The sequence below is a fragment of the Pipra filicauda genome, unplaced genomic scaffold, assembly GCF_003945595.2.
Source record: "Pipra filicauda isolate LSUMZ 115617 unplaced genomic scaffold, ASM394559v2 scaffold198_size2598500_pilon, whole genome shotgun sequence".
In the NCBI taxonomy this organism is placed as follows: Eukaryota; Metazoa; Chordata; class Aves; order Passeriformes; family Pipridae; genus Pipra; species Pipra filicauda.
In genome coordinates, this window is record NW_024104307.1 from 2,332,223 (window position 1) to 2,337,697 (window position 5,475).

Consider the following 5,475-nt stretch of genomic DNA (forward strand, 5'->3'; position numbering starts at 1 on the left):
AGCAGATTGATTTTCTTAAAATCCCACACTGGAAGAGCATGGTTTTCTTCAGCAGAGGGAAAATATTAATTCCTAGAAGTTCTCTAAAACACTGTGATAGAGCTAGGTAGTTTCACAGAAGAAGTGTCACACTTCCACCTTTGTTTTTAAACCATACTATAAAAGTTAATACTGACATAGCAGGAAGCTGGACCTCCAGAGCATTCACTCAGTCTGAATTAACCTATAATCCTATAATTCCTAAATTCTTCAAGGCAGCAAACAAAGTAGAAAGTGGGTTTAAAAGCAAGATAGACATTATGTTTCAGTAGAAGGCACTCCAATTAATTCAATATGTCCACAGTATGTTACACCACCTGAGGCTCTAGAGCAATAGAAAAGATATGAATCATTATGGTCCAAGCATAAGTCTGATTTAATAGGGAGATACTACATTTTTATATATATATATATATATATATATATATATATATAAATAAAAGGAAAATAAAATATTTTTTACTATAATAGTAACTAGTCTTCTGAAGTCTATTTTATAAATACTTTAGGAGACATACCAATTGCTCTACACAATATGGCAGTTCCCATCTTTCATAGAAAATATTTCAGTCTCTATAAAAAACTGAATATTTCAGAAGTAGTTTTACAGACCAGTTATTTAGCTTCATTTCCATTACATTTTGCAAGATTCCACAATAACTTTGTGCTGAATGTGTGGCAATTTCTTCCATTTCATTTTGTAAGACACCACAATAACTGTTTGCTTAAAGTATGGCAATTTCCTGGGAAAGCACTTTTCACTGGACAAGACTTTGATCATGCCAGGGAATGTACCAGCAGCACATTGCAGCAAAGCCATGTCAAACTTTTCCCAACTATGACATCAGATCAGATGTATTAACCTAACTCATCTGTCTTGCAAGTCTGTTCCAGAAGGCTACGTCATATTCATGCCAACTTTAACTTCTGTCAGTGTCATTCTAAGGAGTCTTAATTTTTAAGATAAGTTACTACATTGGATTACTGCTTTGAGTGCAGGTCTTTGGATCAGAAAGATCCAAAAACCTGCAGTCTGGGTAAGTCTACACCATTGATCATGTGTTGCCCAGGGTCTATGTTCAAAGTTAGGCTTTCAATCCTTCTCTATTTACCTCATTTGGGTTTGCATTGCAGGACAGTTTTGGAATTGATGATCTGTAACCCTTTTGGATGAAATCAAGCCAGAATATACATTTTCAGAACTGGTATGAAGGAACTTCCCCACAAACACTTAAAGGGTGGCCACAGGGTTTTGCTCTGCAGATTCACTTTCTAGTACAGACATAGCTTTTCACTAATTTCATCCTATTTTGATCACTTTCATCTGTCAAAATAATCTGAGAGAGAAACACTTTGGAACCAGCTGTTTGTAACTGTTTTATATGGTTCTCTCTTTCCAGTATGGTTATAAGGTAGTTTGAATTTATTCAGCCTAGTATGTACACGTGCCTTTGGGTATAGAAGGCTAAGGAAGCAGGAATTGCTGTTTAAAGAAGGAAGCACTTCATGCATGTGCTCAATTTTTCATAGAATTTTTTAGTCTGATACTTACTATGAATGCATGGTTTATTCTGTCTGTGGTTAACACTCCCTATATACCTATGGCATGATAAACTGTAATGACTTCATAATAAAGTTAAAAGCCCAACATAAACGCGGAAAAGCAAGAAATTTCAGAGGTAAGATTTGAATTTCATCCCTTACCCTTATTTGTACTGGAACATTATGAAACAGCGATATCCTAGTTTCTGAAGTACAAATATAGAAAATGTAAGGACAGAAATATAAACAGTGAAAACCTTGTATGTTCTGACAGGTTCCCATATTTCCTCAGAACTTACATGTTTTCTATCATTTTGCAAATTCCCAAAACAGTTTTGCTAAAGCTTTTTCCTTTATCTCAATGATAGCTGCACCATTTCATAATGAGCCAGGGCTAAAATAATTTAATACATTTTTGAAGAAAAAAAAATCTAGTTGATGGTTTACACTACAGAAGAACATGTTAATAAAAGAAGGATGTCAAACAACGTATCATCACTTTATGCTGAGTCGTGGTGCCTGTAACATAAATGCCATGAAAGAGCTCTGGAGTTTTTGGTTGTCTTATTTTTTTGGGGTGTTTGTTTGCTTGTTTGCTTCTGGTTTGGTTTGTTGTTTGGTTTTTTTTAATCTGGAGAAACAGTAGTATACTTTAAGTAAAGTCTCATATAAGGTTTTTCCATTTTGCCTTCTCCTTTCACCTATAGACCTAATGCTCTGGCAATAGGTTATGCAAAACATAGGCTTACTTATTGATTATTGGCATAAAAATAGGATTTGGATACCACGATCTGCCAGTGAGTACTCCCAAAAGCATGACCTTACAAATTGAACTTAGGTGCCTTGCTTTCTATTTGTATGACCTAGCAGGCTTTCTGCGGTTTTCAAAAGCTAGGAGCAAAAGTCCAGCTAAAATTCAACAGCTCTGCAGGTACTCAGCATTTTCCAAAATCAGACCCAAATCACATTAGTTATACTGAGTTAGGATCTTGGTGTCCAATCTTTTACATAACTTTCCAGCTCAGCTCTGCAGTCTGATTCCCCACCATACAACTTTCTCGCTGAAAGTGAAAGACAATGTTTTTTCTACCTTTTCTACTAAATCTGATCCTGTTGGACAAGATTTGTCTGACCTGTTATGAAAAGCTTCCAAACTGCTGGAAGGGAATTTGGCTGAAAGATTACCACTAAGTGCTCATGCAGTGATTTGAAATTTTGCCTGTGAATTATTAGAGAGTGGTTATAGGAATAAAAGAAAATCTAAATACCAGGATGTCAGGGATTCCATTTCCCTGGTAGGTACTACTTATAAATTATTATGTATTATATTCCAGTCATTCATATTCCTTTGGTGCAGAACTGTTTGGGTTTTTGGCTGATATGATAGATAATATTCTATTCTTACTGGAATAACATAGAATTCTACAATCAGTTAATTGGAAACATCATTTCTAAAACAGACTATAAATCTTTCAACAAGTATTTTCATAGGAAGAAGATTCACTGAGGATATAAAGTCCCAGAATTTTATTTGAGATAGGAATTTCAACTTAAAAGTCTGAAAACTCTCAAAATTTAAGCCAAGATTTAGTTCTAAATTTTTAGATGAAAAAAATTGTATTCTTTTAGGGCAAATGCATTTTCCATACTGCAAAATAAATGAGGGGAAAAGAGATTGATATTATTGTTCATTCTGTGTAGGACATCACAGTTTTGAAGAAACACCAAGCTGAATGATCTTTTTTCAGTACTTCATATATTGTCAGAATCATTCAGAATTGTGATGGTATGCTCCATCCTCCCCTCCCAACCTGACCTGTATTCCCTATAACTCTGTTCAACTCATTACCACTAGTGGTGATGGCAATGGATGTGTCTGGTTGTGATGACTGCATCTGACTCATAGTAGATTCAGGGGAGAGAGGTAATACAATTAGCCAAGGGCTAATCTAAGCAACAGCAACTGCCCCCACCTTGTCCTCTAGGCACCAAAAAAGTAAATGTACCTTGTCACTGAATCTTGTTAATAACACACACCTTTACTTCCCTTAACCATAATGCTGATCAAATTGACTCAAGTCAGACTTGGAAGAAACTAATTTCTGTAGTCAATATGCAAATATATCTATAAGTCAATTTCTTACTCCACAAGTAGCAGACAGGACCTGTTTAGCTCTCCTGCTAAACAGAAGGATCGCCCCCTGAGTACAGATGCCTCTCAAGGTTACTCCTTGAGGCTGAGAGATTCCTCGCTTCAACAGATTCTCAGTGATTAATAACATGCTAAACTTGAAAATCTTAGCTAACTAATACAAATGATTGATTATGCACATATAATCCTTTAGACATAAACCATTGACCAAGTTGGGACTAAGTCTGGATCCAGATGCATACAAATTCCCCCCTGAGAAGGAATTTATAACCCAAGGGAGTCCTTTCTGAACCTCATGACTCAGTCAGAGGGTCTCCCTGATAATTTTGCCTGATCTTGTATTTATGTAGCAAATAAGCAAATGGACCTTGTCCATAACTGAATCTTGTTAACATCTGTCACATTTACTATCAAACCTTGTTAAATCTCTGTTATCTATGAACATATTACTACTTCTCTCTCACAAATAAACTGTGTCACATCATCCACAACAAGAATTACATAGATAACTCTTCACATTAATGCAGTCCATGAAATTCTGGCCTGAGATAGAATAATGAAGAATTGTTTCAATTCACTCAGAGATTCAAAGGCAAAAAAATCATGCAGAATAGGGGTATGATAGGAAGAGACTTGTATCTTCAGGAGAGCTCTTCAAGGCTTTTTCCACAGCTAAACGATTTCTTTAGTTGGTGCATTGAGGAAATCTGCCTTAAATTTATCTTTTCACAGAATATTTGTGGAAGAAGTTAAAACCTTTGTTCTCAGAGAAATGCAAGAGCTGCAATTACACCAAACCTCTTATGGAGTATCCTGGTGGGAAGAGGGCCCTTGTGCAATGTCCTTTTCTGCACACCCAAGCAGAAGTCAGGCATAATATATTTCAGAATGAGGATGCTGAATTCCCCTGCTACTTCAGCAGAACAAATCAGGATGCATACTTCCATCTTGCGTATCAGGATGAAAGAGATCAGTGCTGGAGACAACGGAGAAATCAAGCAAACTCTGCACTGAGAAAAATGTGATGGGGAAACCCCATTGTCTGCTGAAGAAAATTCACTGTTCTTTCTGTCAGAAGTTAAATCCTATGAGTGTCAAATATACTTGATAAACAGAATTTTATGGCTAGGAGCTTTACTTCTTTCTGCTATGTGCTGGACTCCTGTCCATTGGAAGACAAAGCAGGTGCTATGAAATAACTTCAGAGAGCTTTACAGCTACAGTGAATGACAAAGATATACCGAGGGATTGGGACTCAATCATTTGCATTTAATTGCTGAACCAAAAAGTACAGTTTGTATACCCACAGGTCTTCAGCCTGGTTATATGGGAAGAGGAGACTGATAAACAAGACCGTGTTGTGAAGGCCTGAGTAGAAATTAACAAACTCTGGTTCCAGAATGGAAATGCAATTGACATTATTGCAAGGCAGGAGAGGGTGGCTTTGTACCAGGCTGGAATGGTGTCATTTCAGTGGTCTAATGGTGGTCTTTGGGTGGAGCCCTGACACTGGGTCTATGTGAAAGTCTTTCCATGAGATAAAATGAGATACAACCACTAAAAAGAAAAAAGGAGGCCAAGCCACAGCCTTTCACCTTACTGTTGACAGTGTAGCAAGGTGAGTCATGGTACAATGGATATGGTGTGTCCTCAAAAGTTCATCTCGTATCCTAACTTGGAGTCTCAGATGTAAAGCAGTGCTGAACCTTCAATTATTATTACACCAGTACAAAAGCCATTGC

General features: G+C 36.8%; 1 long non-coding RNA gene across 1 annotated transcript; it reads left to right on the plus strand.

Moving 5' to 3' along the window:
• Nucleotides 1-982: 982 nt before the first annotated feature.
• LOC113993205 lies at nt 983-4,850 on the plus strand. Its single transcript, XR_003542531.2, has 2 exons — nt 983-1,076; nt 4,466-4,850. It is a non-coding gene; the product is annotated as an uncharacterized LOC113993205 (long non-coding RNA).
• Nucleotides 4,851-5,475: the final 625 nt, after the last annotated feature.